General features: G+C 32.3%; 1 non-coding gene across 1 annotated transcript; it reads right to left on the bottom strand.

Annotated features, from left to right (window-relative positions):
• Positions 1–552: 552 nt before the first annotated feature.
• On the bottom strand, positions 553–659 carry LOC123391842. Its single transcript, XR_006606549.1, has one exon. It is a non-coding gene; the product is annotated as a U6 spliceosomal RNA (small nuclear RNA).
• Between the last annotated feature and the right edge of the window lie 11,432 nt (positions 660–12,091).

Genomic DNA, 12,091 nt, shown 5'->3' with positions numbered 1-12,091 from the left:
AAGAAGATGGGATTGGGAGGGACACAAACCATAAAAGACTGAATCTCACAGAAGAGACTGAGGGTTGTTGGGGGGAGGTGTGTTGGGAGAGGATGGTGGGGGTATGGACATTGGGGAGGGTATGTGCTATGGTGAGTGCTGTGAAATGTGTAAACCTGGTGATTCAGAGACCTGTACCCCTAGGGATAAAAACACATTATATGTTTATTAAAAATTTTTTAAAATCCATTAAAAAAACACATATTACAAGCCCAGAGCTAATCTCATATTCAATCAAAAAAGATTAAAAGTTTTCCCCTTAAAGATCAGAAACAAGACAAGTATGTACACTTTTACTACTCTCATTTGACATAGTACTGGATGTCCTAGCCAGAAAAACAAGGAGCACAAAGAAATAAAAGACTCCAAAAATAAGGAAGAAGTAAAATTTTCTTTTTTTGTAAAAAAATCCTAAAAACTTCACAAAAAATTTTGAATAAACAAATTTAGTAAAGCTGCCAAATACAAGATCAATATATAAAAGACAAGAATTTTGTTTTGTTTTGTTTTGTTTTTAATATGGAACGCTTCCCAGTTTTTCATATCATCCTTGTTCAGTGATCACGCTAATCTTCTCTGCATCATTCCAACTTTAGTATATGTGCTCCCAAAGTAAGCACAAGACAGGAGCATTTTAACACTCTAATGATGAACTATCTGAAAAAATAAAGAAAACAATCTAATTCAAAATAGCATCAAAAATAATAAAATACTTAGGAAAAGATTTAACTAAGAATATGAAAGATCTGTACCCCATAAACTATGACATTGATAAAGAAATTGAAGGAGATACAAATGGAAAGATAGCCCATATTTATGAAAGGTAAGAATTAACATTGTTGGGCGCCTGGGTGGCTCAGTGGGTTAAGCCGCTGCCTTCAGCTCAGGTCATGATCTCAGGGTCCTGGGATCGAGTCCCGCATCAGGCTCTCTGCTCAGCAGGGAGCCTGCTTCCTCTTCTCTCTCTGCCTGCCTCTCTGCCTGCTTGTCATCTCTCTCTGTCAAATAAATAAATAAATAATCTTTTTAAAAAATCCAATATTATTTTTTTACAGAAGTAAGTAAAGAATCCTAAAATTTATATGAGACCATAAAAGACAACAAATAATCAAAGCAATTCTGAGAAAGAATGAAGAAGAGAAATTACACTTCTTGATTTGAAATTATACTACAAATCCCTCATGCTCAAAACAATAAAGTATACTGGCATAAAAACAGACCAATAAACAAGTAGAGCAGAATTGAGAGTCCAGAAATAAATCCTTTCATACAGTCACCTAATATTTGACAGGGGACAACATATGTAATGGGTAAAGATAGTCTGTTCAATAAATGATATTTAAAACTGAATAGTCACATAAAACAGTATGAAACTGGAACCTTATATCACTCATAAATCTTAACTTGAAATAGATTAAAGACTTAAATGTGATGCATTAAACTAAATTTCCAAAAGGAATACATAGGAAAATTTCTCCTTGACATTGGTCTTGCCAATAGTTTTTGGGATACCAGACCAAAAACACAAGCAAAAAAAGCAAAAATAAATAAATGGTATTACATCAAACTAAAGTTTCTGCATTGCCAAAAAAAAAAAAAAAAGAGAGAGAGAGAGAGAGAGAGAATGAAAACACAATCCACAGAATGGAAGAAAATACTTACAAATCTTATATCTGAAAACAGGTTAATAAGCAACCGATACAAATAGAAAAAAATATATAATTTAAATATAGCAAAAGGATCTCAATAGACTTTTTTTTTTCAAAAAAGTTATATAAATGACCAACAGGAGCATTAAAAAGTGCTCAACGTAAAAACTCAGGGCAAAGTCATTATGTTGTTGTTGTTGCTGTTTACTTCTGAAAAACACAGCAAGATATTACTACCTATTAGAATATATACTACCAAAAAATTAAAACTAACAAATTTTGGTAAATATTGGGGAAAATGGGGAACTTATGCACTGTGACTGGGATATAAATTTGTATGGAAAACAGTATGGAGATTATTCATATTATTAAAAGTAAAATTACCATATGATTCAGTAATCCCACTTTTAGGTATATATCTAAAGGAAAAGAAGTCACTATTCGAAGACATATCTGCACTCATGTTGATTATAAAATTATTAACTCTAAGCAAGAGATGGAAATAACTTCAGTATCGATTAATGGATGAATGAATAAAATAAATATGGTAAATATATACTATGGAGTACTACTTAACCATGAAAATTAAGAAATACTGCAATTTACAACAGCATGGATGGATCTTGAAGGTATTATACTAAGTGAAATATTTCAAAGATTTTATATATTTTTTTATTTATGTATTATGATATCCCTTACATACAGAATCTGCAGAAAAGGCAAACTAATGGAAACTTAGACTTGAGTTGACAAGGGGTGAACCTGGGGTGGAGTAAGGTGGTGAAAGGTTATAAACTTGCAACTATAACATGAAAAAGTTCTGGGGATCTAATGTACAGCATGAAGATCATAGTTAATAATATATACATACTTTTTTATTGTGCTTCCCTTTATTAAACTTTGCATATATCACCTTCTTACAAGTTGAAAGTTTATAGCAATCTTGTAAAAAATAGGTCTGCTGCCACCATTTTTCTAACAACATTTGTTCATTTTGTGTCTCTCTGTCACATGTTGGTAATTTTTTCAATATTTCAAGTTTTTTCATTATTATTGTATTTGTTATGGTGATCTGTGATCAGTAATTATGACCCACTGAAAACTCAGAACTAGTTTACTTAAGGTATATACATTGTTTTTCTTTTTAGACATAATGATTTTGAACAGTACAGTATAGTGTTTATTTTTTATATACACTGGGAAACATAATTTTTTATATGCACTGGGAAACCAAAAAAAAAAAAAAAACAATTTGACTTAGTTTATTGAGATAATCGCTTTATTGAGGTGGTCTGGAACAAAACCCACAAGACCTCTGAAGTTTATCTCTACTGTACTATACACATAAAAGTTGCTAAGAGAGTAGATCTTAAAATTCCTTCTGATACATGCATAAAAACAGTGGCAACTATATGAGATAGTAGATGTATTAACATTTTTATGTAGATTATATTGCAATACAAATGTATACCAATTTATCAAATTGTACAAAATTTACAAAATGTTAAAAGTTTGCAGTGTTATAAGAAATCATTTCTTAAATTTACAAATTATAATATGTCGATTATTTTTCAATAAAGCTGGAAAAAACTTTTTGTAGAATTAATCTATTTTTCAAAAAAGGAAGTAAGGAAGTAGAAACTGCAACTAACTCTGAAATAATAGAATATAAAATCCATTTTAGTTATATACACTGTGACAATACTATTACTTAGTTTACAATGAAGGAATACTTATGGAGCATGAAGGATGGTCTATAAATAAGGCTGAAAGAGCTCAGTTTTAAGGTTTAAATTTAAAATCTTCTTTTGAAATACTGAACTGACCACCCAGTTTCCCAAACATAAATGTCTTAACTGCATGAATTTATTTCATACAACACTATCATCTAGTTTCATAAGAAAGCAGCATGCAAATTTTGAATAAGACAGACTTGCTTAAGTTTCAACAGTAAAGGATACTTCCCTAAAAATAAATAGAAGAAAAATCAGCATATTTATCATGATAATTATTATTCATAATGAGATTCATATTGAATTAGGGAATATATATCCTCAGAGAGGGTAAAGTAAAATGAAATTTATTTTGGTAAATGTGTCTATGAATAGTCAATACAATGCCTCAATATAAATGAATATTTTGAACAATTTAATTACTATTATTAGAATTATTATAAGTATAAAAATAGCTATCATTTTAGCATGGAATATGAGACTCTCATGCTCCATGCTTCATTACATCCACACAACAACTCTGCATAATAAGTATTATCATCACCATTTCATGGGTGAAAAAACTGAGACTAACACATTTAGATAACTGGTTTATGATTACATGGCTAGTAAAGATGCATCATACTAATTTAGGCTTTATGATTTCAGAATTGTACTCTTTCCACTGCACATTCTATTTCTCTGTAAATACTTGGCTTGTTTTCATTTAGTTCTTCAATTTTATTCATGTGGTGATGGCTTAAAGCTTCATTTAAAGGAAGCTTAAAAAATTCATTTAACCAAAAGCTCCCAAGAATTAAAAATGTCATGGATCTAATGTAGACATGGATATCATTAGTTAATGGGTAACTATATATTTTCCACTCTAGTGAGATAACAGAGTATTTTTCTAAGTTTTAGTCTCTGAGTGTTAAAAAGGACTTTGTTAAAATAGAAATATTTAGACAAGGGTGATCAAAAGTCTAGATCAGGTCACCTTAAGATAAATATTAGGAAACTGAGGAAACAAATGGAGATTTGAACACTGAGCTATGATATAATGAATGGTTTAAAGTATTTAGTAGAGTATAGAAAAGCCCTTTAAAGCCTGGTCTTAGCCTAGCATTGCAGCTTCTGGTATATCTATCTATCTATCTATCTATCATCTATCTATCTAGATATAAATTGGAAAACTTTTTTAACTTAAAGATTTTGAGAAATAGAACATAATCAGCACCATAGAAGATCTCTTTATGAAAACAACCTAGTCCCTCCTCCCAGTTTGTTAATATTCTCTCTTATTTAATGTAACATTGTGCAAATATACCACTACTGATCTGCCATTATGAATTAAATAACTATAATCATCTGTTTGCATATCCTTGTGAAAATATTCATTTAGTTCCATGTTGTATTTCTAGGAATGGACCAAATATTTTTTTTATTTTTAAGTTTTCTAAATATTGTCCAACTTACCTCAAGTGTTTTTATTATGGGCACTGTCATTCTTTCACATTCTTACAAGACATTTTTACTGTTGCCCAATATGGTAAGTGTGTAATAGTATGCCATTCTAGGTTTTAATTTAATTTCAATTTAATTTAATTCCAGATTCATAATAAAGATAAACAGTTTTTATATATGAGTGGCCATTTGGATTACCCTTTCTGTAAAGTACATGCTCAAATCTTTTGATATCTTAACATTGTGTCATACTGACTCTTTAATAGTAGATTTTCTGAATGAACTTTTAGCTGTGTAGGTCTTCTCTATTTTATTTTGAACTTGTTTTCATTTCAAAATCTTTATATTTATTTTCATGATTTGCTTTTATTTTGCTTTGTCTATTATCTGTATATTTATATGTTTATTTATTTATTAGCAAGCAAGAGAGAGAGAGCAAGTGAGAGCACAGAAAAAGAAGAGAAATGAATCTTAAGCAGGCTCCAGGCTCAGCACAGAGCCCAACTCTGGGCTCTATTTCACAACCCTGACATCATGACCTGAGCCAAAATGAAAGAAATAAAATATAATTAAGGTGTTAAAAAAAAGGAAAAAAATTGGAGGTTTAATTAAGTGAGTCACCCACGCACCCCTGTGGTATCTTAAATTAGCTGTCATATCATTTATAAAATATTTCCAATATCATTTTTAGTTTCAGTTTTTTGTTCAATTTGCTTCCCCTCTCATTTCTTTGAGCAGAGTAATCAAGCCATTTTGCAATCTTATTGATCATTTTAATATAATACTTAATCCCATTTTGTCTATCAAATCTTGTTAATGGTTTTTCTTTGTGTGCTTTGTTACATTTTGCTATGTTCAAGACATTATATTTGAAACTCTTATTGAGTAGGGATAATTAAGAGCTATAATAATGGTATGGTCCTCCTTGGCAGGATTTTCTCTTATATCTGAGACTCTACAAGACAATCACACTCCAAATTCAGTGATTGACTTTCTCAGTTTACACATAAGGCAAGGTAGGCTCTAGTCTTATTTCTGCTTCTCCTTGTGCTTTGGGAATCTCAACTTAAATTTGGGTTGTACCAAAGTCCTCAAACTTGATTGCTGCTGGATTTTGAATTTTGTTTCTCTTGTATCAAGAGTCTATTAAAAACACAGCTCAGTGTGTTTTAGCAGTTTCAAATGCTCTCATAGCTAAAATGGCTTCAGGGCATATATCTCTAGGCTCTCATTGTATTTCGTATTTTGGCCCAGTAATCCCTCACCTATTTTTATAATCATTCTGATATTTTTAACTTTAAAAGCTACTTTGTCTGGATTTTTAGTTGTCTTATGTAGGAGTTTTTAGATCACCATTACTAGAATCAACAACAAATATACAAGAAAATATCTACAATAGTTTATCACATCTTTATGTCTTTGAACTTCCATAAGCTGAGGCATCCTTCTCTAATCACTTAGGCAAACTCCAATTTACCCTTTAAAACAACACAAGAATTGCTTCATTTAAGAACATGTTCAGGGATGACTCTTCCCCACTGTTCTTACCAACATTCCCACACACTCTTTGCTAACCACACCTTGTTTATAATCTTTCATTAGGTATATCAGCGTCACCAGGATTTTGCTCTAGTGTACTTTTGTCCTTTAAAGCTCTAATTAAATATTAATTCCATAGAAAGTCTGTCCGTTTTCTTTCAAACCTGGGTTGGTTATTTCTTCTCATCCTTTGTCAGAAGTTACTTTATTAGAGAAACTTACAGCTGTATTGTGACTTTGGAGCCTTTACAGTTTTTTGACTGGAAAAATCACCCACCTCTAGATCTTTACGCAGCTTCATAGCTGATATTATTCAAAAATCTGTTCAAAACAGACTTTTAAAGGGAGTCTTTTTTGGACCACTCAGTTCAAAAACCTCTTCTCAATCACTGCTCTTTTTAAAATGTGCTTATTTAGTTCAAATAAACATCACTATTGAAGAAAAACCAGTACAATTGTTTTTTTAAGTTGGCTTACCTATTATCTATCTCTCCCATTAAAATGATTCCACTGGGCTGGGGTTTTGTTGTGCTCATCTTAGGCCAGGCACTCAATAAATTGTCTCTGATTGATTGAATTGTTTGACTCCCTTGCTAGATTCTCAACTTCATGAGGCCAAGGATTGTTCTATTCAGTCCTTCTTTATCCTCAATGTCTGTTATATTGCAGTCACTTACGTGACTAATGGGAAAAATCACAGAAAGAAAGAGTTAAAACTACAGAAAATCCCTGTAGGTTCAATAACACAAAGCTTTCTAAAATTATTTAGCCCAGGGATTGAATACTGGCTGCACTTTTGATTATTTTTTAAATGATATTGAATTTAATTTAAATGGAAATACTTGAATGGTAGAATAATAAAAAAATTATAAAAGCAACTTGTTCCTTAAAGTAAGAATTATATAGGGCTTGCTTTAGGTAGCATAGACATTTCCATAATATTTATTCTTCCAATCCAGGAGCATGGAACATTTTTCCATTTCTTTGTGTCTTCCTCAATTTCTTTCATGAGTACTTTATAATTTTCTGAGTATAGATTCTGTGTCTCTTTGGTTAGGTTTATTCCTAGGTATCTTATGGTTTGGGGTGCAATTTTAAATGGGATGGACTCCTTAATTTCTCTTTCTTCTGTCTTGTTGTTGGTGTAGAGAAATGCAACTGATTTCTGTGCATTGATTTTATATCCTGACACTTTACTGAATTCCTGTACAAGTTCTAGCAGTTTTGGAGTGGAGTCTTTTGGGTTTTCCACATATAGTATCATATCATCTGCGAAGAGTGATAATTTGACTTCTTCTTTGCCGATTTAGATGCCTTTAATTTCCTTTTGTTGTCTGATGGCTGAGGCTAGGACTTCTTGTACTATGTTGAATAGCAGTGGTGAGAATGGACATCCCTGGTGTGTTCCTGACCTTAGCGGAAAAGCTTTCAGTTTTTCTCCATTGAGAATGATATTTGCAGTGGGTTTTTCATAGATGGCTTTGATGATATTGAGGTATGTGCCCTCTATCCCTACACTTTGAAGAGTTTTGATCAGGAAGGGATGCTGTACTTTGTCAAATGCTTTTCCAGCATCTGTTGAGAGTATCATATGGTTCTTGTTCTTTCTTTTATTGATGTGTTGTATCACATTGACTGATTTGCGGATGTTGAACCAACCTTGCAGCCCTGGAATAAATCCCATTTGGTCGTGGTGAATAATCCTTTTAATGTACTGTTGAATCCTATTGGCTAGTATTTTGTTGAGTATTTTCGCATCTGTGTTCATCAAAGATATCGGTCTATAGCTCTCTTTTTTGGTGGGATCCTTGTCTGGTTTTGGGATCAAGGTGATGCTGGCCTCATAAAATGAGTTTGGAAGTTTTCCTTCCATTTCTATTTTTTGGAACAGTTTCAGGAGAATAGGAATTAGTTATTCTTTAAATGTTTGTTAGAATTCCCCCGGGAAGCCATCTGGCCCTGGGCTTTTGTTTGTTTGGAAATTTTTAATGACTCTTTCAATCTCCTTACTGGTTATGGGTCTGTTCAGGATTTTTAGTTCTCCCTGGTTCAGTTGTGGTAGTTCATATGTTTCTAGGAATGCATCCATTTCTTCCAGATTGTCAAATTTGTTGGCATAGAGTTGCTCATAGTATGTTCTTATAATAGTTTGTATTTCTTTGGAGTTAGTTGTGATCTCTCCTCTTTCATTCATGATTTCATTTAGTTGAGTCCTTTCTCTTTTCTTTTTGATAAGTCTGGCCAGGGGCTTATCAATTTTATTAATTCTTTCAAAGAACCAGCTCCTAGTTTTGTTGATTTGCTCTTTTGTTTTTTTGGTTTCTATTTCTTTGATTTCTGCTCTGATCTTTATGATTTCTCTTCTCCTGCTGGGCTTAGGGTTTCTTTGAAGTGTGAAAACCTGGAGATTCATAGACCTGTATCCCTGGGGATAAAAATATATGTTTATAAAAAATAAAAAATTAAAAAAAGAAGAATTATATAGGGCATCTCTTCTAGAAGCAAAATTTTCAAATGTCAAACATCTGAAAGCATAGAAGGAGAAGTAAGAGTGTGAATTGTACTTCAATGCTCTTTTCTTTATATTCAGCAAACAGCTTCATTCACACCTTTCCAATTTTTTCAACTCTTTTGACAAAGCCTTCAGAGAAGTTACTGCTGATGACAACCATCACAGAGAAATTATATAAAGAAAAATAATAGCATGTTTTTCCCAAATTGTTAAGGACATGGTGAAACTCTGTCAGATTCAAAGGAGGAATGTGCAATTTCTTGCTCTATATAATAATAACTTATTTTAATAGTGGCTTTGCGATTTTTGAGATATATCCATTTACTGAAACCACTATCAAATAAACAAAAACAAAGATATTAACAGGGGTTCGAGACAGGAATTATCTAATCTAAAAATAGCACATGTTCACAGAATACACAACACATATCCCAAGTACTACTATAGGTTTCAAGTAATATTCAAAACAATAGTAAAAATGATTCAGATGCTACCAGTCAAATCATAAATGGGACCTTAACTGTAAAACCTTATCTTTAGATCAAAGCAGGTAATTGGGTGCTGAAGATACATTATAGAACTAATATGTTATAAAACTCCTCTGAAATGAGTCATTTATTCCATCACTTTTCCTGCACAGCTGCTGACCCATGTTTTGGTTCCTGGAAATAGCTGCTACCCTGTCATACTTCTTAAAAGCACATATATTGATAACTCTACTCATTACTCCATTCCTCTGTGACTGTCACTGTGTTAAAATGTGAAGCCAGCTGACTCACTTGTATTGGTAACTTGTAGAAATAATAAAGTAGATGAGTTTGCAAAGTATTTTGTTATTTCTAAAAATGCAAAAACCAAATTACATTGAAATCATAAGGGGTGTTTCAGGGAGAGCTGTAGGATGTGGTTTCTTGTGTAATCCACAGAGATTAGCTCCAACACATATTTAAACTCTCCTCTAGGAGCAACCTTAGTGGTAAAGCAAGAAGATAAACAGATGTATACACACTCTGGCACAAAATTATCACTGATGTTTGGCTTCCTAGTCTCCTCGTGTTACTTATTTATCTTAACTTCTCTCTGAAATCAGGGAACACAGAATCTCAATCAGTTGACATTTTTCTACTGAATTACCCAATAGTCTGATCATACCCCTAAGACTTTTTTAAATTAGTTCACTCATAATCCCAAATCTGCTCTGCCTCCTCAGCTCAGTACACTGTAATTTGATTTCAAAATGAGGACAGTTGTCAGTAATGCCACATTCATTAATCTATTTTACAATTCCATGTACTTAGAACTATGAAAATATGTTCATAACATCCATTCCAATAAGCCACCCTAAATTTATTATCATGAAACAAGACCTCAAGAAAGAGAATTCAAAATCATCCATGTATTTGCAATTTATTGCAATAAAGCCTTTATCAATAGACTTCCCTGTGCACATGGTGGTCAAATTGCTGGTGAAAACGAGCCAGATCTATTACAAGCTTTCTCATGGCTTCTAGGTAACCCAAGTGATCCTTTATTGATACTGGGAAGGGATAAAGCAGGGAAGGGATAAACAGTGATGTAAGAATTGGCTAGACAAAAGTAATGACTCTCATTACAAAGTGAGTATTTTAAAGCAAAAGAGCCTGTTGGGAATATTGTTTTATAAAATAGTGGTATATTTTTACTAACTTTTAAAAATTCAATTAGTTAACATATAGTGTACCATTAGTTTCAAATGTAGATTTCAGTTATTCATCCATAGCATATAATAGCTAATGCTCAGTACTTACTGTTATAGCTTCTTGAAAGCAGAATTTTAACCCACTGAGCCACCCAGGCGCCCTTGAAAGAAGAAGTTTAGATCATATTTTCTGATTACTCCCATGTAGTACAACACTATTCTGCTAGAAACCTTCAAAACATACCGTTTGTTAGAGGAATTTCTTTAATAATAAATAAATAGGAATTTATTTAAATTTATAAATATATAAAATAAATAGGAATTTATTTAAATTGATTTAAATATTGCACGCTGTTTCATTTTTCATAAATAAGGTGATGATATTATAGCCATTAGTTGGTAGCACTGATATATCACTTTCTTTTTACTTCTCAGTGCATTCTCTTTTCACAAAATAGATATATATTTTAAAAGAATCTGAATCTGTGGCAAACTTTTAAAAAACCCTAAACAGTAAAGTTTATCATTTTAAGTAATCTCAATTATCTTCCTCAATTGTTATAGTATATCCTTCTATCTAGGCCAGATATTGTATGAGGGATTTGAAGAGACATACTTTTCTAAATTTCAGTTTTATCATCTGCAAAATTCTGATCATCATCCTACAATATAATACACTTACAATTGTTTGATGAGAATTTATTTATTTATTTATTTTAAGATTTTATTTATTTATCAGAGAGTGGGCGAGAGAGCAAGCACAGGCAGACAGAATGGCATGCAGAGGCAGAGGGAGAAGCAGGCTCCCGGACGAGCAAGCAGCCTGATGCGGGACTTGATCTCAGGACGCTGGGATCATGACCTGAGCCAAAGGCAGCTGCTTAACCAACTGAGCCACCAAGGCGACCCTTTTAATGAAAATTTAATCTGTATAAACAATATATTTGCTGTAATGCGTGGATCATGGAAAACATCTTATTTAATTATAAGCAACAACAGTATTAGAAATTAAGTAAATGTGTCTATAATATTTAAAGTTTTAACACATAATTCCAGTGCTTTGCCTTATTTTCTCAAATCCCTTTACCATTTTCACTGACAGAGTCAAATGTACTTTTTCTACTAGTAGCCAGCTCTTTGCCTTTTGTCAGATAGATGCCCTTGTGAATTATTTATAATAGAGATATTAGCAATAATAATAATAATAATAATAAATACCAATGAAGAGTTAGAAAAAAGTATTCTTAACTAATTAGGGTTCTTAGACATCAATTAGAGGAACCACCTCTGGCAAGCAAGTTCATCTGCAAAACATTCCCAGAATTAACACGTCAATCAGATACAGGGTTGTCCGCAGACTGAAAGGTGAAGCAAAAGGACTAGGTTTGGAAAATAGGTAAGGACAGTGGAAAAAATGATCAAATTTTTGGGCAAAATAAATTCTTAGGTGTTCTTTCAATGGAGTCCTGGGCATTATGTAGCACAAACTCTGGAGATT

The sequence above is a fragment of the Mustela putorius genome, unplaced genomic scaffold, assembly GCF_011764305.1.
Source record: "Mustela putorius furo isolate JIRA1106 unplaced genomic scaffold, ASM1176430v1.1 tig00000314_pilon_pilon_pilon, whole genome shotgun sequence".
Classification (NCBI taxonomy): domain Eukaryota; kingdom Metazoa; phylum Chordata; class Mammalia; order Carnivora; family Mustelidae; genus Mustela; species Mustela putorius.
Note: the sequence above shows the minus strand (reverse complement) of the source record. Positions and strands in the feature narration are given on the sequence as shown.